Source organism: Camelus ferus, chromosome 24 (genome assembly GCF_009834535.1).
Source record: "Camelus ferus isolate YT-003-E chromosome 24, BCGSAC_Cfer_1.0, whole genome shotgun sequence".
In the NCBI taxonomy this organism is placed as follows: Eukaryota; Metazoa; Chordata; class Mammalia; order Artiodactyla; family Camelidae; genus Camelus; species Camelus ferus.
Genome location: NC_045719.1, coordinates 12,913,238 through 12,938,383, shown reverse-complemented (window position 1 = coordinate 12,938,383; position 25,146 = coordinate 12,913,238). Strand labels below are relative to the sequence as shown.

The 25,146-nt window shown below is 38.3% G+C and overlaps 1 long non-coding RNA gene across 1 annotated transcript; it reads left to right on the top strand.

Annotated features, from left to right (window-relative positions):
• LOC116659517 lies at positions 1 to 23,577 on the top strand. Its single transcript, XR_004314876.1, has 4 exons — positions 1 to 418; positions 1,641 to 1,644; positions 7,007 to 7,014; positions 23,568 to 23,577. It is a non-coding gene; the product is annotated as an uncharacterized LOC116659517 (long non-coding RNA).
• The last annotated feature ends 1,569 nt before the right edge of the window (positions 23,578 to 25,146 follow it).

The window sequence follows — 25,146 nt, the reverse complement described above, 5'->3', positions numbered from 1 at the left end:
TTGCAGTCCACAGTACTTGTTAGTCGAGGCATGCCTGAGGTCTACACAGTTTTGATTTCTAGATCAGGAGGCTGAGCATGCTGGCAGCTCTTCGCAGAGCTGCCCGAGCCGGAGGGAATGCAAGTCTTCTCAACCAGAAAAGATTACCTTATGTGATTGGGTCAAGAGAAGGAAAACTAAGGCTGGGTCTGCAGACCAGGTGGCATCCTCTGAATTACAATGTACCGTGCTTTTAATACAAATGCCAGCAGTAGCTTTCATCTTTATAACAAGTCAGGTTGCTGTTGATTCAGGTGCTTTGGGTGTCTTTCAATCACATTGCCAGAACTCCTCCTCCATAAATTTTACTCATAACCGGAACACTGGGGACACTCAGATCTGAAAATACCATCTACCATAGAGTCTGAATTCCAGAAAAGTGTTAATCAATCCCTTTGTGTGTGCGTACCCATCTTTCATTAAAAGAGGCAAGTACCCTGAGCTAACAACTCTAAATGACATCTTTTTCCTGCATCATTTCTGATAACAAGCAATTTTCAATTCCTGCAAACTGAGTGATACAACAAGGCAACAGTAAGCAAAAGGGTAAATGAAGAGGCACTGGGCAATAGTGTGCTGTGTTTCCTTTTCTTTAATAATGGAAGTGACAAAGGCAGGTGTGCAGGGTATAATCTAGCTGGTCCAGGAGAAAGGGAGTTATCCATGGTAGTGGAAAATCTAGCCTCACCTTAATCTCTAATGTGTATGTAACTATGTATATCCAATATGAGTTGATTTATTTTGCATGTCATAGCTCCTCAAATATAATGGCACTGAGCTGCCTGTGGTTAAACAATTAAATCTTTAAGGTTGGGTGTCCAATATCCTATTTGTCTTTAAGCTAGTCTTAACCTAAATCAGCCAAATCATCTCCAAATTCTTGCCAATTAAAAAACACAACACAATAGAATGGGAAATTTTAATGGTGGCAATCTCCTAATTTAAGAGAGGGAGAGAAAAGTATTTTCCATTTGAAGATGTAAAGAATCATAAACAAAGTTCCAAGACTCCTATAGTAAAAATATTGCTTACAAATACTGATATATATCGCCCATAAAATTAGTCATGTGTTATTATGCAAAATGCTGTGTGCTTGCTGAGAAGACTCTTCACTGAGCTTGATCAAGAGCATTAAATATGAAAATAAGGAAAAACATTTCACATTGTTGAAAATTAATTAAAAATATATTTCACCATGTGTTCCTCTGCCATCAGTTCACTTCGGCAAAACAAATTTCTAAAGCATTCATTATCCCCCATCATTTTTTAAAGAGGCCTAATGTTCACTTACGGCACTAAAGCCATGCAGATAAAAACGTATCAGCTCTGAAACAAACTGGAGGAAATTCATTTGCCTGAAATGCAACAGATTATATGCAATGAGCTGAGGTACGTGTCCTTTCCCCTTTGATAAGGAAACTGCTGGAAAGGATCATCTGTACACATGGAGCACACTCTATTGACGGAAGGTCACTTAGAAGGCAGCACAATCTGCATCACTTCTTTAATGATGTGAAACCTGAAAATATACCATCTATAACGGGAAATGGCTAATCAAACCCACAGTTTTCTCTTAAAATCCTATAAAATCCCTCTAAAAGAGATGTTCGTTTTACGAGTTTATCCAGCATGATTTTTAAACTCATGGAGCATATTCAGAAGACATTTTTCTTCAAATGATGAAGCTTCATGCTGGCAGAATAGAATGTTTGCCAAAGAAAACAAAAAGAGAAAATAAAAAATGAGTAACTGTCTCAAAAATATGAACATGATACAAAGCTTTTTGGATGGAAGTAACACCTCTGCTGTCCTAGGACCCACATCCCATAATTAAAGCAGAGAGACCGCGTCCTCCCCCGGGGATGGCTCCACAGCCTTCACGCTGCTGCGGCCATCACCAGCTCTCACTCAGCTTGCCTTCTCTTCTTACAAACTGACTCCTGGAACTGAGGCTCCAAGAATATAAAGCCCAAATTCTGACTCTGCCTATACTCTGTCCATGTCATAAACAGTCGGGTCAACAGACATGACACAGAAGGGGAAAAGCTTCCTGTACAAATGTGGGTAGAATGACCACTTACTTCAAGGAGTACCAACAAATAAATAATTAGAAACTTTAAAAAAAATCACTAGTAAAATCTTCTTACAAATTAATGCTGTTTTGGACATAAGATCCTAAAGTGCACAATCGGTTTGATATTACCCTCTATAATCGTAAAACTTTTTCCTGTAAATTGAAACAGTAAACAAACAAACAAACAAATACCCCTCCCAAAATACCCAGAATCTTTTTTTATCTCTAGCTCTTTCTCTTTCAAAGATTTTCCCTCTAGAACTCTGTTTTCCTAGGGCCTAAGAGGAAATTTTGAATACACAGTGGCACTGTGCAAAGAGAAAAGAACCTGGTGGATTCGGGTTGACAGCTTGGCATGGAATTTGGTCTGGGTCACGGCATCCTTCACACCCTCATCACGGAGAATTTTCCATTTTTTGCAACGCACAATCCTATGCAGCAGTGCTTAATGAATGGATGGATGGACACGTGGATACACAAATAGCTGGCTAGATGACAGACAGACAGAAAGATGGACAATTATGTATATTTTAAAGGAGAGGGCTTTAAAGAAATAAATTAGAAAGAGAAAAACTGATGTCAGTTTATCAATCTGTTTTTACTTCATTTGAGAGTATATTCTCTTTATTTTTTAAAGCGAATATACTCTCAAATGATGATGTCTGAAATTGCTGGTGAACAACTCAGAGTCTGGAGTAGGATGTGCCTCAGAAGGGAGAGGTGAGAGAGAAGAATTGGATAAGGAACTAAAGTAAAAAATGTGGTAAATCCATGCTTAGTCTTTTGAGGAATCTCCATACTGTTTTCCATATGATCCAGCAATCCCACTCCCGGGCATATATCCAGAGGGAACTTTAATTCAGAAAGACACCTGCACCTCAATGTTCATAGCAGCGCTATTTACAAAACCTAATACATGGAAACAGCCTAAATGCCCATTGACAGACAATTGGATAAAGAAGATGTGGTATATTTACACAATGGAACACTACTCAGCCATAAAAATAATAAAATAATGCCATTTGCAGCAACATGGATGGAACTGGAGATTGTCATTCTAAGTGAAGTAACCTAAGCCAGAAAGAGAAAGAGAGTAATGAAAAGATTTAGAAATAGTGGTGATGGCTACACAACATTATGAATGTAATGAATGTCACTGTATTCTACACTTAAAAACAATTGATAGGGTAAATTTTGTTATAGATTTTACTACAATTTAAAAATAAATAAAGGCCAATGTCAAAAAAAAATCAATGTTTTGTACTTTCACATGCTATTTCCTTAAAACATCCTTATGATAGGCTTATCATCAGAAACTGTATTTTAACCAATAATGTCACTGAAATGTAATATTACAGAATTCCAAAAGTATTTTTTTTCACTTCCTTTCTATGGAAAATGAAAGGTACTTATATGTGCATTATGACACAATCCACAACTTCAAAGGTAATGGAACTTTGCATTACATAATAAGGAAAATCAGAAGTCCAAGAAACACTGGTATATTGGCCACTGAATTCCCAGATGCTCACCTTTTAGCAAACAGAAATATACATCAAAGTAAGACTTTTCCAATGCATCTCTTACTTTGGCATTAAAATGATAAGGATATATTTCTGTGATTTTTTTTTATTGTACACTTTTACGCACAAATTATACCGACCTGCATTCTCATTGTAGAAAATTGGAACATGAAACAAAACAAACACCCTCTCCCCTCCAGACACAGTCCCCAGGGCCACTTCTCAGAGGAGATCACTGTTTTCAGTTTGTTGTTTACTCATCCAGATATCAACACATACTCTGAGGTTTTATTCTTATATCATTATGTTTATTTGATTAATTCTATGGAAAGTGATGATTAAAAAAAAAACCAGGGGGAACTATTATATTTGAATGCCTGCTACAGATACTAAACACTTAACACACATTATTGTATTTAATGCAGCAAAACTTTAAGGTGTAAACTGTTATTCCCATTTTACACATGTGAAGACTGAGGAGGCATTCAAGTATATTTCCTGTGGTTACACAAGCTAGTAAATAACAGAATCAAACCTTCTGATTCTAAAACCTATGCTTGTAAGTCAACTATACTTCAATAGAACTTTTCTTAAAAAGTACAAAAATAAATTCTGTGCTTGTAGAACTGCCCACGATAATCTGAAGGGCATGTTAGAGTGAGCGGCTCATTGCTAAGAGCTTGTTCTGCTGTATTCAGAACAAAATTGAGAATGAAGGGTGCATAGGACAAAGAATGTTTGCTTCAACTTTCACAACAGTTCGATGTCTGCAAATGTGTCTCAAGGCGTTTGCTGTTTTTTTCTGCAGACAGACTTTTGTTGGGTATAGTTTTCTGTGACATTAACAGTGGTGACTATACAGTAGAAGTTGTCTATCAATATAACTTCCTCATCAATCTACAGTGACAAAATAAGATAGAATATTTATCTCTCTCTATATATAGATAGGAGAAATCAGTTCTAATTTTTTGATAATCTCCAATAGACAAAAGAAAATACAGAGGCACTCTCCACTCGACCAGAGGTGGCTAAAGAATTTAATCATGCTCATTTAACTCATGCTCATTTGAGAAGATGGTATCTTAGTCAATGACAAAATACAAAATGCTTAAACCAAACTGGTTACACCATGATTCCCCAGACCTCCACCATTCCTTTCTGCGTGAGGGGAGACCCTGACCTTCTCTTTGAAAACAGGAAATGATGACATAGAGCAGACAAAACAGTCAGACTTTGGTGTGAAATGGACGCAGATCTGTCTGTTTTTTAAAACGAACTCACCAACCAGACTAGCATAGCAGGATCTTTTTAGTCTTCAAAAATCTGACTGATCTACAGCAAAGTAATCTTGAATCTCTTGATTGGAGAAATTATTTGACTAAGACTTGAAACAACAATGTTCACTCTATCCAAACAGTGCCCCCTAATGAGTACACTTTGCCTCTGGTCTCCACGGGGCACCTCTATGTACTTCCCTGTATAGGAAGGAGTGTGTGCCCTTTTCTTCCGAACCACGTAGTCTGAATTTTAGCAGATGGTATTAGAGTGATAGGGCTAATGTAATTTACACAATGACAGATGCTTAAGGAGTCCACTGTGCACTTCTACAAAGTTCATATTAGGAAGATTCAGTTATTTACCAGAATGAGTTCATTTGGATTTTAGCTTAAACTTCACCCTGAAGGTTAGCAAGACCAGAATTCTCTTGTATTTATAATGATCAATTTATATATATATATATACATTTTTAAAAGGTATGACGTACTAAGAAGAAGAAATAGCATTCCCTTGTTTGTTTTGTTTTATTTTGTCGAGGCATGTTGCCATTTTCAACAGCTTAAAGATAGTAGTCCCCCAAATCTCAACATTCCCTGAACAGAATCCCTAACTCAACTGGCCTCCATCCTCTACAATGGCAGGTGGGATTCAGAAATATCCAGCTCAGTTTTTCAGAAATTTCTTTGTTAAGGAGAAATCATACATTTTCTCTGCATTCCTGATCCTAGTCTGGAATTCTCATGGAATGAAAGGACCTATGGCCTACCCGTAAATCACTTAATCATTATCATTTAGTGGCAGAGACATTTCTCTTGAAAAAAACAAATCCCTATCATATATTAGAAGAAAATACTCACTTCCCTTTTTGTCTCTCATGGCTGGGAATCCCATAGCTAAATTTAATACTTAATTGCAGAGATATATTAGCCTAAAGCATTATGTTGACTCTCTCTAATTTTATATTTCAATAATGTTCTTATTTTTATTTGAATGGCATTATTGTATTTGTGCTTTCTGTTATGTCACTGCAAAGATATTTTGAGACAGTTGGATTATAAGTAATAAATACAGTAAATGTCTTCATACGTTATAATTTCCAAAAGGAAAAATCATTAACAATATTTAATAGTCTGCATAAAATAGAAACTGTAATTTACAAGAAATAGTGGATCATTAAGAATAGATTAAATAATTAATGCCACTTTGGAACAGCATACCCATCAGTATGTGTATCTGTCTTAGAATAAGACATATTTCAAAACAGTATTGCTTTCCGCCCTGTGACGGACCACCCTTCAATTCTCTGAGTTAAGTGATTCAAACCAAATCACAAGATTAAAGGTGAGGCCAAACGAAAGAACAAAACTTTGAGTAAACTAGGAAATAATATTTACTAAAAGGAGGAGTTTATCTTCATAATGACAATTATCATAGGCAAATGATAACGAAAGATATTTGGAGCTACTGGAAGCTTCGGATGGATAATTTACTGTGGTAATTAAGCCAGGACCCCAATCCTTTAACTGCTATTTGAATACTCAATTTTAAAAAATTGAAACAAGGGAACTGTACCATTAAAAGATCACTTTATAAAATTCATAACGTTATATCATTCAAATGATTATTCCCGAATGGATGTACAAATATTTTCCTTATTATTGAGGGCTCCCTTTTCTAAAGTTATACGTTGTATTTTCCTTAAGAGATCATAGCATCCTGTCTTCTCTTCAGTCCTCCAACTGCTTGGAGTAGAGGAGAAAGAAGTAAGCAGAAAGCTGACCTCTGGTTTCTGGTCTTCGTGCTCTCGACAGAAGTTTTCTTTTTCACTTTAATGCAAGCGACACACAATGCAAAGAAAGCCCCCATTCACTTTAGCCCTTATTCATTGTTCCTTCCTCCAGCATCAGATGCTCACCAGCTATTCACAGTTTCATTATGTGCTAAGTCCAGGCTGCTGCTTCCAGCCTAAGGAAGAAGAGCACACTGGAAAAAAGCTTTCAGATGACAGGGCTTTATTTCCTCACACGATCATTTAAAAACCTTTTAAAGAGCAGTCTGAGCCTCTGATGGTAATGCCTTGCCTAGCAATTAGCGGCAGAGGTGCCGGGCTTTAAAAGGCTTTTAAATTATGTTATGAAAGGTCCTCCTACAATGGGCTTTCATTACGCGGGGTAAAGTCCCCGCACTCCACCCATTTCTGGGGCACAACTACTAAGCTCTTCTCAGGGAGTCATTCACGAAGATTGACAGCTTGAAATTTGCTAGACGCAAGATTTTTCAGTCTAACACGGCTGCAAAATGATGCCCAATTTCACATGGAAATTGCCTTTTTTCTTTTTTCTTTGAGTGGACTAACGAGCGAACTTCAAAAGTTCCTTAGATTTGATTCCTGCTTATCTGAAGTATATCCAAGGGCATCCATTAGACTTTGAACCGAAGAAAAAGCACGAACTCCTTCTTCAGTAATAGGCCCAAAGGGCTGGAAACCTCAGAACTTGTCCAGTCGTATCCCTGGCAGCGAATCGGTTAGAACAGACTTGCCTGAACTCTGAGCTGCCCCAGCCCATGAACAGAAAGAGGAGGGGAGCTCACACACTCCACCAAAGAGCAGAAGCAGCTAAAAACGGCTACGTAGTTCTCAAGCAAAACCAGCTCTTCGCAGCGATTGTCCCTCATTCCCAGTCACACTGGAGGAGGTGCGGGCTCAAGCTCTTAGCATCTCCTATTGTCTCCAGCGGCCTTTTCACTTTGCTACTTAGAAGAAGTAAACAATAGCCTGAGTAGTTGGAAATGTTCAAAGTAGATCTGGAAACTGGCTTTGCCATCTAAATGTGATGTCCTTAATTCTCTTACGTGTCTTAACGACTGTGAACTTGCTTGCAAAGAGAAATACAAGGCAGCCAGGCCGAGCCTGACCTCTGAGCTGAGCAGCACTGAGAAGAAAGGTTAAAAAAAAAAAAAACCCAGTGGCTCCAGGATGTCGGGACCAAAGGCTTTTTTTTTCAGGGGAATCAATCACAGAATCCAACATCCTCATCAGACGACAGACTCTTAAAATCAAACCCAAAGGGTCATCATTCCTTCTCTCGGAGATCTCCTTAGCCCTGCAGGTAATCCAACACCATCCCTCTCTGCTTCCAGCCTCCCCAGAGTGAAGCATCATTTTCCCCTTGGATTGGTTTCTTTGGGGATAACTTTTCTCAGCAAAACTGATTTTTCTATATCTGCCTGCAAATTGCTGAGTTTTATTTTCTTCGTTAGGCTGATATTTCGGACCCAGGGAACATTCTCGTTCACATTTCAGGAAATAAATTTTGCCTTCTGGGTAGGAGTGAATTAGAAGTCAGAAATCCTGAGGTTTTTTTGCCCCAGATTTATTACCGATGGCTTCGGTGAACTTCAAAATTTCAGGAATTCTCTACGTTTCAGTTTTTGATTATGATTAGATCAAAATCATTACTGTATTTTTGTTGTCTACTATTATAATTTTCATAATGGGATTTATTGCCCAGCTGGAAAAACATCTTATAGAAAGAAAATACAGTTTCAATTTTTTCAAAACAAGGGGTAACAAATCTTAGAATATGGACTTGATTCACTGTTTTTTCCCTCACATCCTTTAATATATATGCACATAACAACACCTGCCATGCTCTCAGTGCCTTTTGACAATTGTGTGAGTAAAATAATAAGAAAACTTTATAATTTGAATAGAAAGATTGGAAAATCAATCATTTGCAATTATTCCCAGGAGAATTTGGCTTAATTTCTGATCTTCCCGGTGGCTTTGATTTCAGAGTATTAAATTGACCTGCCTCTTGTTCTTGAAATAGTCAAATCAAAGACAGGGAAGACTCGGCCAATCCCCTCAGCAGACTCAAGACAAAACCTACTAATCTTATGTCTACTAAGAAAGGATGGCAGCAAGCAACAAGAGAGACTTGTACGTTTTCACAAAAAAACCCAGTAGTTTCTGTTCATTTTTTCTGTTAATGGATGTGAAACATTACTGTTAGGTAGTTAGGTAAGTGGGGGCACTGGGCAGATAAGGTGGAGGAGAGGGAGGATGGTCCAGACGATGGCGTTATGCCCGCCTTCAGCATAAAGGCGCTCTACTTCCTCTAAATGAGTGGCAGCAAGAACTGGTTAGAATCCAACAGCTGTGACTGTGCACCGGCAACAAGGACTTAACCAGACATGACCCAGTGCTCACTGTAATATAACTGGAATTGCAGTTCAGACCTCTTCCACGGGTTTTTCTGTGTGCATCATGGGTAAGGACACGCACAAAAGGGGACGAGCGTGACAAAGCTCTCCAGGGGCAAGAGCCGCCAATCAATCAAAAGACCGCCTCTAAGCGAGGGTGTAAGAGAAGGGGCAAAGACTATTGCTACCTGCCGCTGGATCAGCCCACCTCCCAATCTTGGAGGTGCACTTTCCCTCTGCTAATAAACCCTTTAAAATCTTTCACTACACAATGCTTATCTCCCGTCTGAATTCTTACCTTTCACGTATGACAAGAACTGGGGTCTTTTCCCTTCCTCTTTTGGGGTAACATTACTGCAAGATTATACCCATTACTGATAAACTGTTTCAGCAACTCAGACTCCTATTCCTGACTGAAAGAAAGTAGATCAGAACTCAGTAGCACTGGTTTCTGGTCCTTAGACACAAGTGACAGGTGTGGGCTTATATGAGTTGCTCCAATTTTCCTTGCTTCGGTTTCCTCATTTGTAAACTTGACATACTCTACTTTCATAGTTTTTCAGGAAAAGATATTTTCAAATTATTTATTAAATATATGTGTAAATCTTTCTTATATAATCATGCAGATAAACACATACACTGCAGAAAATCAAAAAATCGACTGTATACAGGGGTGATGAATCAACCAAGTATTAAATGTATTCTGTGGACCCTCTTATTGTCAAGAGTAATCAGTCGTTAATTTGAGCAAGACATTATACCTTGATCATACATAGATGAGCACATAAAATTATTGAACAAAGCTGGGCTCCTATTTTTATTTTATTTTTTATTTTTCCTACATTAAAAAAATTAAATATAGTTGATGTATAATATATTAGTTTCAGGTGTACAACATAGTGCTTCAATATTTTTATAGCTTATACTCCATATACAGTTATTACAGAATAATGGCTATATTTCCCTATGCTTTACAGTGTATCTTTGTTGTTGATCTATTTCATACATAGTAGTTTGTCTCTCTTAATCCCAAAGCAGTATCTTAAAAATTTTTTCAGAAATTCTTGTGAAAATTTAAGAGTATTCCTTTTGATTATTTAAGGGCACTGTCTCCAATGAAAGAAAACACACATGCTCCAATTATAGCATTGGAATGGAACCACTAATATGATAAATTCCCAGGATATGATAATCATCTTTCTTAGAGCAAATAACAGCCAATGTTGTTCTTACCCAAGTTTTCCTCACAACACGTAGCCTGGCTGTAGTATTGAGAATCTGCCTTCTTCAAATTTCTTTTATCTCTTTAAGGAGGTGAACATTGACTGGAAATTAACTGGCATTTTAAAAATACCTCCAGCACAGCTTTTTTTTTTTAATAAATTATTCCCAATGTTTGAAGATACCTTGGAAATCTTACAGATGTCGGGATTTTTAATTTAACACATGTATATAGAAAAGACTCCGAAGTGTGACAATATAATAAAAGAAATATGGTTTTAAAAAAAATAGAAGAGTTCCTAATTCATATACCTTTGCTTCTGTCTCTCACAAAATTTTATGACCTCCCTTGCATTTGTCCTACCTGATAAAATGACAGTCTTTCTTCAGCTCATCTGTTTCCTAGGATGTCACATTGAGATCTCCAAAAACAGTTGTTTCCTGGCAGGTGCTGCTTCAGAAGGTGCTCACTCACCATGGCGGGAGCAGAATCGTGAAGCAAGATGACAGCAAAGGTGATGCACAAGGAGAGCACTTTTTAAAAATTACTTCAGCCCTTCAGCCTCAGAGGTAAGGGAGGACCAGGAACACTGGACACGAATTATCAGGAAAAGCACAGACATCATAAGTCCAGAGAAGTAAGAGTTTAAATAGTTCTCTGGTGGGTTTTGCAACTCCTCCCATGTCTCCACACGAATGCATTAAATCATACGCTATTCCAATGGTTCACGATACACCATCTGAGACTGAATCTGATGATGAGAAGCACAGATAGCATCGCTGCTTCTGCATCTCAAACCTAGTCCTTAATATTCCTCTTTAACAGGATGCCACTTCTTGCCGTTACTGAGTGGAGTCATTATTGTTCCCAAAATAACTTGTTGTTGGGATCACGATTACAGCAGAGAGAGCATTCTCTAAGCCAGGCATCACAAAAGGCATGGATGGGCTGCATGGTATTGAACAAAACACATTTTAAATGTAATATGAAATATTTCATGCCTCTGAAATACTTCATATATGTCCATTTTTGTTTCCTCTCTCTTTTTTTTTTTTTGAGTCCTCTCTGCATATTCTTCCAGAAATTGTGCAAACTTTCTGCAAACTGGTTTTTCAACCGTGAGTTGGGAGAAGAAGAGCACTGCCACAAGAGCTTGGATCAGGGGAGCAGACCTGCTCCTGCTGCGGCCAGCTGTGCTGTCCTGACCGCGGCGATGTCTACCGATGGTCTGCCTCTCCAAGCAGGGATTCCAAGGTGTCGCCGGGGAACCTAGGCTATACTTAGTCCCGTGACCACTGGGATGAGCTGTTGCAAGTGTGGCTTGTGAGAGGAGGGGCTTTTCTTGCTGGAGGCACTGCAGTAGCTCGGGGCTTGCTCCAGAGGTGACAGTATGACACAGAAGATGTCAGGGCACCGTCTCTGTCTGGTTTGTGACCACCATGGAATCTTTACTTCGATAATTTATCATCTGAACCCTAATGACATTAAGCATTGTAAAATCTCCTAGGGAGATGTATCAGTAAATAGGCAGCAGCAAAGATTTTGGAATTCATGGTTCATTTAGACCATTTATGACCAAAAGCCTGAAATGTCACAGCTCAGAGCTACTTGACCCCTTGGCAGATTAAAGCTACACCCACAATAATCTGGGCAGGGGTCTATATGCGCTCATCTAAACCCTCCATCTAGACCAGGGGTCAGTAAACTACAGCCTATAGTCCAAATCTGGCCTCTTGCCTGTTTTTGCAAAGTATTATTGGGACAGAATCACACACTCATTTATCTGCCATCTGTGGCTGCTTCCCGGTTCCCGAAGCAGAGTTGAGTGGCTGGGGCAGCCTGCAGACCCTAAGGTATTTACTACTTGGTGCGCTACAGAAAAAGTCTGCTCGCCCTCTGGGCCAAATCTTCAGGGAAAGCTCAGTATCAAGACATGAGGAGGAACAGCTGAACACGTTAACAGCCCAGGCAACCATCCCCAAAGGAGAGCTCGTGTGCCCCCGAGTCCTCTCTACTGTCACAGCCTGGGATGCTAGGGGAAAGATGGTGTCGCCACATTAGGTTACTCTGAGAAGGCTCTTCTGAACAACGCTGCACCTTAACTCAGTTTCCATTTACGTTATCCCACCCCTTGGAAATGACACTGTAACTACCAAGATGACAAGACCTAGATCTTCAGTGAGCCCAGGAAATGGTGAGAGAGATTTATTCGTAAACAATTACAATGCAGTGCTCAGGGTACCATCAGAGATCAAGGGGAGAGTGCTGTGTTCACGGGGCAGGGAGAGCGATGGGTGAGAGAGAGAAGTACACACAGGGAATACATTAGACGGCCTGGGTTTTGAAGAATAAACAGGAATTATTCAGGTAGATGCAGCGGCGAGTCATACCTGGCCAAGGCACTAGCAGATGGAAAACACATCCTGTGAGTTGGGAAAACAAAATGTCTGCGGAGTAAGAGGGAGTCAGAGAGAAGAGTCAGATACTGGAGAGATACACCTGGATCAAATCCAAAAAGTCTCATGTGACATGCTAAGAGGTTTGGACTATATTCTAGAACAGTATTTCTGAACATACCATTCCATCGCCAAAGTTGTTCCTTCTTCTTAAAGAAAGGGGATGTGATAATCATATCACTATTGCATAAAGATCATTCTAGGGGCTATTTGGATAATGAAAATAGGAAGAAAACATTTCAAGACAAGGAGACCAGCCAGCAGGCTTCGGAAGAACTAAAGGAAACACTAGTAAGACCCTGAATTCACTGCCTTTGAAACAGGCCACAGGTTTGAGAGCTATTTCTTGAGTAAAATCAACATAGCATATTCGTCCATGAGGAGACAGGGAGGCAGAAGAAGACTCCATTCAAATGACTCAAAAAAGAGAAGTAACAGGTTATCAGGGATTTATTTGTCCAAATTACTTTCTCTCCAGGAGTATAGAATACTGAGGGAATGAGACGCTAATTAAACAAAACAATTTTTCCCTAGTGGCAAATAGGAGCAAAATCACTGTAACAGGGAGTAAGAAATGCCACTGGACATAGGAGAAGAATCTGAGGACAAGGCATGGGGGCTCAAGGCACTTGCAGGGGTCTTGAAATGAAGGAGACAGATTTTGAAAAGACGATTGAGAACAGAACGAAAGAAGTCCACCTAGTTCACCTCAAGGTGGACTTCAGCACAGCAAAATGTGCCCAGTACCATTTTGATTAGGCAAAAGTTGTTTCCAGTGCAAAAGAAAACACACACACACACACACACACACACACACACACAAACACAGTGAAGGCAAACACAATAGTTGGTACTTGATATATAATCTTTTGGAGGTCAAACCATCAATGGCAGTGTAAGGTTTTAAATTTGTACCCAAAAAAATTTCCTGATGATAAAAAAACAGTATTTAGTCACTTTATTAAATATGACAACCATACAAAAGCATAAAAAAGTAAATAAATATAGCAGCCAGAGACATTTGCTGTTAATATTTTGTTACATTCCTTTTCAATGCATAGATGTAGACTATTTTTAGGGCATCCTACGTATGCTGTTTTGTTTTCTATTATTTTCCATTTAGCATTTTACTGTCCCGTATTATTAAATATAGTTTGTCCAAGTCTTCCAGTTGGCCATCTTTTTCCTTGTCTCTTAAGCTAAAATTGACTCAGACATCAAATTACTTAAAAGTAAGAAATCTAACAAATGCTTTATATATTTCTGGAAATTCTTCGAGATTATCTTTATCTGAGACAACCAGTTACTGCTTCCAGTGAATTCTTGATATTCTCTCTGCATTTTGCCACTCTTGGGCACATCCTTTTTTTTCATATAATATTGCTCTGAACAGCCTCTAATAAATTTATTTCACAAACTTCACCAGCTCAAGATTATGTGATTAGTATGTTTTGTGGAAGATTGAAAACAACAGAAGGCAATGATACTGTTGGCCAGTACAAAAAAAAAGGTGTCAAATTGAGTATTAGATATTCCTGTTCTTAAACTCTTCTCAACCATCAAGGTGTTTTATTAATCCCAAACACTCTCTTTCCCAGGGGAATGCTATCATTTGTCCTTAAAATAATATTTTTTCCCACCTACTTAATGATAAATAAATCATATTTCCCTTGCTCAAGAACACTTACACCAGAGCATCAGATAGATGTAAACAAAAAGTTTAAACCCAGTCTGATAAGTCCAGGAATTGAGGTTGCCCTGGGAGCTTTGAGAATGTAATGGAAGATCACTGAGCTCAGCCTGAATGGGACGAAGGACCAATAACTAGTCACCCAAGATTGGGTCTTGGTTGAGATTAAGAGGAGGGAAGAGAGGCAGTAAGGCAGAGAGGGCAGGAGCAAGAGACAGCCTGGTGTTTCCAGGGAGCAAAACTCAGCTGAGCCACGTTAGTGTGGAGAGGTCCAGGGGAGAGGAGGAAGGAGGTAATGTCACAGAAGGTCTGTCTTTCATTGGAGGATGTCTGTGCCTTGGGCTGAGAACGAGCAGCCATTAGAACACTTTTGAGAAGACCACGTTCACATTCTAGCTGTCTCCCGGTAGCATCATGACGGAGTGTACGTTTGAGGGGGGCAGGACTGGAGACGCATTTTGGAAGCAAAAGCAGGTGCTGTTGCAGACAAGGAGTAATAAGATCTCAAATGTGAGCAACAGGGACACAAACACAGGAGGAATCAAATTGGCAAAGCTTGGGGGGTGAATGGCTGTGCATAAAGAATTCACATAAGACAACCGATGGGTGAAAGGACTAAGGCCGACAGGACAGTGGATGAAAATCCTTTCTTGGTCAGCAGACTACAGAACGGGCCTGAAAGATACCTTCCTTGGCTTCCATGTAGGAAGCCGAGATCCATTTTAGTTATTTATAATACCCAAAGAACATCCTGCAGCCCTTTGCAATCATTTCAAAAGTCATTTCTTACTTAACGGGGAACTCCAAAAACACTTTCAAAAGTTGCTACGAGTTGGGTAGTGGTGGGAAGAGTATACACTTTTTTTCTTGGACTTTTCATACGCAATCCTATTTGTGCAATAGCACAAGTCATTCACGCTGCTAGGCATCCTAGGGCCGACCCAATATAGTTCAAATACTTTTATTCTCCTCTGGCTTTAGCACCTCTAATGGGACCCTAACTTACATATTCCCTTTCATTCTTCATGATTTGTTTCCAGGAGAAAAATATGCCTGAAGCACTTCTGTACTCATACAATCTCTCCTTTCAACTTTATATCTCTCTAAGAAAGAACTTTTACAAACTAGGTTATATAAGACTGTCTCAGATGTAAATGTCAATAGGGAAGAGAGATACTGCAACTCGAGAAAACAGCCTTTAAAAATGCCCACCGCACTTTCTTTGAAAGCAAGAAGTTGCTATCAGATTCCAGCGTAATTGCTTGGCCAAAGGATATCAACCTGCACTTTTTCGAAACAAAACTCCTCAAAGCTAACCGTTGCATGAAGGGACTTCAATAATACTCAGGAAAATGCAAATGAAGACAACAACAAGACATCACTGGCAAATGTTCGAAAAATGGAAAACGCCAAGTGCAGATGGGAATTTGCAGCTATAGGTGGCTTCCTGCCTGCTGGAAGTGTAGGCTGGGGCAGCCCCCTCAGACGGCAAGCTGGCATATGGTCCAGGTCAATACACACCAACCCTCGTGACCCGATATTCATAAAGTGTGTGCGTATCCCAGACTTACACCCCAGGCCACTCAAAGGTAAAAACAGCACTGTTTGTGCTGGTAAGCAATCTAGAGTAACCTGGGTATACAACATTGTCGGTGGATGAGTAAAACACAGAATGTGTGATTTTGCAATTATAAGAAAAATCAATGCACACGTGGCAAGATGAATCTTAAGAATGTATTATTTTAGTGAAAAATTTAACACAGAATAAAATGTATACCACAATACTATTTACACAAACTGAGATACATTGCACATAAAACAATGCATATTCTGCAAACACACATGTCATAAAGACTAGTCAAACGCACTAAAACAGCCACGTGGAAGAAGTTGTCAAATTTGAATTGGGCCAGAGAATAAAGGAGAATAAATACATTTTATGTCCAAACTGTCATTTTTTCTGACCCTCTGCATTTCTCTCTCTTTGATTCCTGAATTCCCTTCACATTTCTTTCCCTCTCCTTTATAATTCTACCAACAGTTTCTCTCAAATTGAGAAATAAAACTTTGGAAAAAAAATATGTGTTGGAACTCACAGAACGTGGTCATGCTTGTCTACTTTCTAGCGATAGCAGAATCACTGTCTGCGGTTCACTTTAATGCTGAAAGTGGTTTTTCATCAAGTATAGGAAGTAGATCATCACTAGTCAATCAATTTCAGTCTATGTCCACTAGTCCTTCTTCCAAAGACATTCTGACGATTAGAACCCAATGTTTCTGTTAAACACATATTCCAAGTCCTCTTTCCCAGTTTCCTGATGAGTTAGATTCAGGAGGCCCAGTGTGTGGCCAGGAATCTGCACTTTGCATAAACATCCCAAGCAACTGTATGATCAAACTGGCAAATACTGCTGAAACCCATCCAAAATGTTCTCCCCTTACCAGAAGGAAGCTGCTGCTGGACTAATGCTGCTTTGCCATGAAAATAACTTTTTAAAATGATAGCTACCATTTTCGGGGTGCTGACTGTAAAACTGAGGGTGCACACCTCTACGGAGAAAGTAACATTATCATCCACATCTCAAAAATGAGGATAATGTAGTTTACAGCAGTAAACGAAACTTGCCATATTGGTGAAACAAATTAATAGTAGAAACAAGCCTTGAAACTGAATTTACTTCGTGCCTAAGTGTGTGCTTTTACCCAGGGCAGCAGGGTTTGAGTTTTCCTTATTAGATTTGTTTTACAAGGGTATGCATGGTGGATTTTAAAGTATGTATTAGGTTTTTGCATGTGTGTCTTTTGCTTTTCTGTCAAATACCAAGAAAGGTTCTAGTTTTAATCAAAAAGCAATTAACTTGAGACCTACTTCCAAGGTATAAAAACCAGTAAGGCACACACGACTTGGCCACCTTTGCTTTGTGTCTGGCTATTCCCTAGCCAGGACCTACGAGCTATGTCCGTGACTGCCCAGGCAGCCCAGGGGTTCTCGCAAAGCCTTTTATTTGCTCTGGGCTGTAACTATCTCTAAGCACCTAAATTCTGAGTTAGTAGAGTGACTGTCCTTTCGGAGAAAAAGGAATAAGATTGCTAAAGGCCACAGCTAGACTAAGCTAAGTGAGGCTCTCAGGATAGAAATGGGATCTCTCTATTCTTAACCAATTCTCTGGAGATTGCTGTGTTCAGAGGGACCATCTATGAAATTCCTTAAAAGAGTTGAGCCAGCTATGAAGGCATGTTTCTACACGCTGAAGGTGAGTTAGTTCAAGGAATTGTGGAAAAATAATGGAGGAAATTAACAGCATTTAAAACTGTTATATTTTGACAAATACTGCCATGCTGAAAAAAATATAGAAAATCTCCTTATAGATTGCATCTATTTTTTTTATTTGTTTCAAGTAGTAAGATAGTAAACATAATACAACTCCTTTATTTTTTATGCTCTTTATTTTTTTAATGAAGGTACTAGGGGTTGAACCCAGGACTTCACGCATACTAAGCATATGTTTTACCATACTAAGCATATGTTTTACCACTGAGCTATTTCCCGTCCTGCCTACCTCTTTATTTTAACTTACAGGTTATGAGCCATAAAATGTGGCGGCTTGGAAATAGAGATTAAAGAAAAAATAGATATTATAGATATATATGTGCCATTCTGAATAAAAGACAGTATACTTAAGGCCACTCCTAGCTTATAAATTAGCATTGCTAACAGTTTCTAAAAAGCGAAAAAAAAATTAAAGATAAAATTTAATTTCACACAGGATTTTGACTTAAACATTCATAAAACTCCTATTTTCATCCACATTTCTACCAATGGAAATGATAAAAAAATAAAAAATAGGAAACACTTCATATACTCAGAAAATGAAGAAGAAATACTGATCAAGTCATACAAGGTATGGGAGCAATGGGAACAGGTTGAACATCTGAGGTTTAATATACCCCTTTTCTAAGAAAAGCATGTTGGTGATGTGGGAAAAGGTAATCTTGGCACGACAGTGTCACATCTCCCAATTTGAAAAGTTCCTCATCAACTTTCACCAATTTTCTTTATTATTAAATAATGAACGCCACTGAATAGATTATTTCATCACTTCTATTACAAAATGGCGATTTTTCTCACCCTATCATTCCTACGACTGTTAAATGGGATTTTTCTGTGTAGGACTTTCCCTCTCACTATATTTTTCAAACAGGAAAGTCAAGATCAATGCTTAAGGATTCCCTCTGATGGGGTTCAGGACAAACGATCCCCAAGTAAGGCACGTTGGCATAGTGAACATCTTCAGCTGAAGGAGTCTGAGAAAATGACCTTCCTCCTGCCCTTCTGCCCGAAGCAGGACATGAAAACCTCAGGTGAGAGATTTCCTCCCTGTAGCCAGAGAAAAGAAACTGTCCCTATCTCCAAAGAGACAGGGATACACCTGATTGTGAATAATCTTAAGGGCAAGTAATTGTTTTAATCAGGAGAATAAAATGATCTGATCTGAATTTTTATAAAGAAATGAGGGGGGAGATAAATTTGGACTTAAGGATTAAGAGATCCACACTACTATATATAAAATAGATAAACAACAAGGACCTACTGTACAGCACAGGGAACTATATTCAATATCTTGTAACGAGCCATAACGGAAAAAAAATCTGAAAAAGAGTATATTTACACATATAGTATAACCAAATCACTTTGCTGTACACCTGAAATATTAAATCAACTGCACTTGAAGAAAAAAAGAATCTGGAATGCGAGAGAGAGCAGACTAGCAAGAGACCAGTGTGGTGTGAAGACTGCAGTAAGGGAGGAGCCCTGGAGGACTCTGGAAATCAGACAGCAACTGAGTCAGTGTGAATGCGTCCTTGTGTTCATATGTAGCAATAATCAAAGACACAGGGGACATCAGCTGGAAGCAAATAACTGGATGTGTTCACAAAGTTACATTGGTATCGAAAAATTATCAGAAATAGGAAAGGAAGGAAAAGAATTTCTCATTCCATCTCACTCGTCTTAGTCAATAAATATTTATTGAGATTTACTATATATGTCAAAAATTACTGGAGATATTGCATTGAACAAGACAAACACTGTCCTGGTGTTTACGGACCTCGCAATCTTGCAAGAAGAAAGAGTAAATGAACAAAATTGATGAAGTTCTCAAAGAAACCTTTTAAATTCTAAATGTGTTGGATAATTTCGATGTTGCTGTGATTGTGGTTGTTATAAATCTATATTCCAGCTGTTGCACAGGCAAGATAGCAAAGCCATGAAAATCTGGGACCACCTGTCTCTTCTTCCATACAGCTGCTTATTTCTCAAAATGATGCATATTCACCCCAAATGCGATCTATCCTCTCCCTCGTTCTTAGACCCAGCTTGATAAATGGTCAAAATGATCAGGCAGGAAACCCAATAAACTAATACTTCCAATGCTTATTCAATCTAATTATCTTTTAGAGATGACTCTTTGGTAAAAATTATTCCCCTTAGGATGATCGGAATTTCAGACCACAGAGTGCAGAACAGAAGAGGAGTTATTTTGAGTAAAGTGGCGTGTTTTATAGCCTCTAAAAACACAACAGCATCAGAGACCATTTTTCACCTCTGGCGTGGGGCTAGCCTGACTAGACTGAATGCCAAAGGTAAAAATCTGTCTTTGTATCTCTCGTAGTTACTCTGAAGGCTCGCCTTGAGAAGACGTCGTTCCTCATGGTTGTCTCTGATTTTCTGAGTCTAAACAAAAATCACTGCTGCTTTGGCTTTATAAAAAATAAGCATGTATATAAAAATTGAGTCGCAAGATGGTGAAAGATTGTTTCTTAAGATCTCTCACTTGACACATCTTAAAAACCAGAATAAATAAGGAAATTTATACAAGCTCGCCTTGATTTTCTAGAAAATGGGGAGAAAATTAAACCCCTGAGTAAACAGACTTTGGAGGCTTGAGGAAGAAGTTATTTGGATCAGCTGTTTAAGAAACTGAGCTACGGTAATAGCATTAATGCATTAATTACAGTGACAAGAAGGGGATAATGCTGTTGGTGTGGGAATGGAAAGTGATGGAAAGGCAAAGAAGTTCTACTATGGGCTTGGGGAATCCAGTAGATAATAGTAGTTGCTGACATTTATTGAGCATGTAATATACCTGAAGCACTGCTTAACATACATTACTGAATATGTTCCTCATAACAAATCAATGTGGTGGGTATTAAGATTAGATCTTATTTACAACAGAGAGTTTGGGTATCTTGGCCAAGCACCACTATTTCCAAGTGACATAACTTGGACTCAAACTCAGCTCTGTCATCAAGTTCATCATCATAATAATTACACACCCCTGTTTTGTTCTGTTTTGCTCTGTTATTATTAAATCGAGCAAAGAGAGTCTTGGTTAATATAAAGTATGACAAATGGGAGATCCCACATATGAAGCCACAAGTGGGAAAAAGAAATTAAATGGAAGGTGAGGAGCTATAAAATTACTTATGACTATGTAGTCAATATGAATCAATCCACAAATGTATTTTGGGCAATAAGCATTCACCACCCACGTTAGGGTTTTGAAGGACTTCAGGGTCAAAAAGACATCCTTAAAAAAACATGTGTAGGGGGGATGGATAGGTGGAACTCCGGAAATTTGTAGGGCAGTGAGAATACTCTGCATGATACTATAAAGACAGATGCAAGTATTTACACATTTGTCCAAACCTGTAATATGTACAACACGGAGAGGCAACCATGATGTAAGCTATGGACTTACGTGACTGTGATATGTCAACGTAGATTTACCAGTTGTAATAAATGTATCACTCTGGTGGGGGATATTTATAATGGGGTACATTACAATTTTTTAAAATTTTGCTGCAAATTTAAAACTACTCTAAGAAAATAAAATAGTCTTAAATGTAAAAAATATATAGGAGTTAGGTCATAAAAGAGAACAAGTGAATGGTGCCACAGCCTATATAAAACCTGAAAGTTAAGAAACTGGTGGATTATTTTCCTCTTAATGTTTTGGCTTGATGTGTTGTACGTTTGTTTTGTTTGGTCATTTCAATACTTTTATACATTTGCTTCTCACACTTTCTTTTTCATGACTTTCATCTATTTTAAATTAATTTTATGCTATGAATTTAATCCTACTAATTTCTTCTGGCTTATTTTATTTTACTCTCTACTTGCATTTTACGCTTAGTTATTTTTTCATTCCTCGTAGATGGGAGTGTGAATCAATACAATCATTTAAACTGTAATTTGGCAAATTGTATCTGAAACCTTAAGAATATTCAGAAACAATTAACTATGCAATTTTACTTCTAGAATTCTCCTACCTAGAAATAGCATAGATTGTACAAAGATTGAGCTTCAAAGATATTCACCATGACATTTATAATAGTGACGTATAGAAATGCCTAATTGTCCAATAGGACATTGATTGAATAAGCTACTAATTCCAAGGCTTAACAAACATAGATCTCTCTCCTTGAAATATCTGTTCTCCAAATGTGGGGCCTAAAATATTCTCAAGGCCTCACTTGAGTCTCTCCTCCTCCAAGAAACCTCTCCAATTGCTCCTAGTTGGCTTGGTTGACCCTTCTTTAATATTCATCTAGTTCTGTCCAAATGCTGGCACTCATCGTGTAGTATAATTGTTCTTCTATTTGCATGACTAATCTCCCTTTTTCTAGATTACGAGGCCTTTGATGGTAGGAATTGTGACTTACTCATCTAGCACCATCCTTAGCATATAGTTGACATTTTAGAAGTCTTTATTGGATGACTACATGAAGGAATGATTGTGGGTTGGGCAAATATTTCAGATGACGTTGAATGATAGCACAACAATGTTAGAATATAAAATGTCAATAGAGACATACTTCTTAGCTCAACTTGGTCTCATAAATACTTTCTATAATTAGACAACTAAAATAAGTTTATCCTAGAAAAGGTAGAAAATAGGCACAATTGTAGAGAAGAGAATGTAAGTTTCCCATAATTTCAGAAATCTACCTCTTCGTTGATTTTCTTCTAGTTTTCTTTTTTGTAAGCGAAGATAAGTAATTACATCGGGATAGATGATGGATGGATGGATGGACAGATAGATAGATAGATAATAGAGATTAAAATAAATTGTATGTATGTATCCATGCATAAATACATACAAATGGACCCCCTTTTTTTTCTGTATTTGAAGGATTTTCAAAATCTATGAAACATTCCAAGATTTTTTGGTCATCATACTAACATTTGGAAATGCATATTTCACTTGAAAATATTTACAAATAGCTTTCTTTTCTTATTTTACACTTCAAATAACTTGCGACGTAGAAATATTTTCACAGTCTAGAAATTTTCTCACTATTTATCTAAGGGAAAATGTTTGAAAATGTAGTTTGATGATTAAATCACACTTCAGTAGGTAATTTTCCAGTTTCACTTACAATAAGCTACTTTTTCCACAGGCCTCCTTGCTGGCAAAATATTGGAGATGCCTTGATCTCATTAATAATTTACATAATAATGGAGGATTTAGGGGTCACAGGCAAGATTACACTTGTTAGTATGCTTCTATTTATGGATTATGTTTTGTGCTAAAATTTAACCAGAATGTCAATGGAGGCCCTACCTATGCTTTAGTGTTGGAGTAACCAATGTCAATGGCCTGGAGAAATCAAAATCCTCACCAAGATTCCCCTGACTGCCTGGTGATTTAGATCCTCCTGTTTCTCAGCGCCTTTGACTGCAATATCCACAAGGGCTATGTGCAGTTTACCTTGGTCAGGCCAAACACAAAATCCTGTTTTTATAAATTTCCAAAAGAGAGTCAATGATATAAAGCATTTTTTATAGCTATCTACTTTATTTAAAAATTGGCAAAGAAGTTCATGGGGAGGGTTATGGTCTTAGCTGAAGAGACGCTAAAGTAAAGATGGGGTGGAAAGTAGAAAGACATCAAATCACAGGGGCCACCATTTTGTTCGTACATTTTCCTGGGCTTTCTGAATACAGAACAAGGTGTGATTTGGAGAGGACGGCAAAGACAGAGCCCAGGTCCAAGAGCAAGGGGCTGTCTTGTAGAACACGTCTGAGTAGTGCCGCTAGATTTTGCAAATAAAAATACAGGAAGCACAGTTTGGTTCCAAGTTTTGAGTCAAACTGGCCGTCTTGTTTGTGAGGGACAACGCTGTGCTTCTTCCCATGGAAGCCATTTATTTTAAAATCAGCTTCGCTTTCTCCCTCAGAAATACTAATTGCTATCTAAAAAGCAGGTTAAATAGGATTCCATGACTCCTCTGGTTCTGATTTTTTTTAATAGAACACACTGGATGTTTGAAATGTCCTTGGCTGGAAAGAACTGTATCACCTTATCTCATGGATGAAAGTTGAAGAAAATTTACAGGTAGTCAGAGCAGACCTTATCAGGCTTAAAGAAAGGCTACTATATTAAAAGTGGCACCTCTCAGGAAACAACAGATTCACATGCGTTCCAGTCTAAAAAAAATTACTATTATGTGTGAGGAGATAAGAACAAAAGGCAGTTAGCATTTTGATACAGCATCACGCAGAAGGAACTTCTTCAAAGACGAATGTTCTTGTCAACCAAAGCTATGTGGGCAAGTTCGTTTAAACACTCTGACTTCCCATTTTATTTCTTGGAAAAAAAAACTAAAGGTAATAATACATGCCAACCATACTACCAACCACGTGCAGTTCTTGTGAAAAACTGGCTTAGGGGAGAGGGGAACCATTTTTGTCTGTGGTGTTTGGCTAGAGTAGAGAGATTGTTGTTTAAGATTTTTTTTCATCTTGTTCATCTGCCTCCATCCTGGTCCTTCAGCTAGAGAGAGTATTGCTAGCTTCTTCAAATCCAAGTCTTAGATACACAAGACAAAAAGAAAACCCAGGGAACGTGTCACCATTTCGTTTCTTGGATTCTGAGTTCCCCAGCTAATTTTCCTTCTTTTCTCCATATTTCAGGGTCTTTTTAGCTTGTTTTATATATACAGCTGATGCTTGAACAACTCAGGTTTGAACTGCACAGGTCCCCTTATACGTGGATTTTTTTTCAAGAAATACAGTACCTGCATTTTCATTTTACAGACCTTTAAATTAACTGAGTGTGGGGAAAGTTGGTATTCAATTAGAGATCACAAAATGTGGAAAAAGAACTAGGGTTTGAGTCCTGATTCTATCCAAATGGTTTCAGCTCCCAGACCCTGGGGGAGTCATTTATCAATTCTTTTATTTTTGAGGCAAAGACAGCAGTTCTCTGATTTGTGATTGCACAGGGGGTGGTATCTCTAACACCTGCATTGTTCAAAGGGCAACTATAATGTCCAGAGATTCTAGTTGCACTTTGTAGGAATAGGGAAAAAGTATGTCTGATACAAATCATATTAATAACCCACATATAGATACACAACCACTTTATAAATACATTAAGCAATGTCTTTTACAAATGTGTTTTATAATTAATATATGCAGTTTTAGCCACCACCTCGCAGGGTGGAGAACCATCTATGCAGCTGCTCAGTCCAAGAATCAAAGTTCTAGAGATTACTAAGTTTTCAGAATGTTTAACTAAAAAGCCAGAGCTACTTGAAAGGGCAAGACAGGTCCAGCCCAGCCCAGGCCACCATGCTGTCCATCTGCTGTC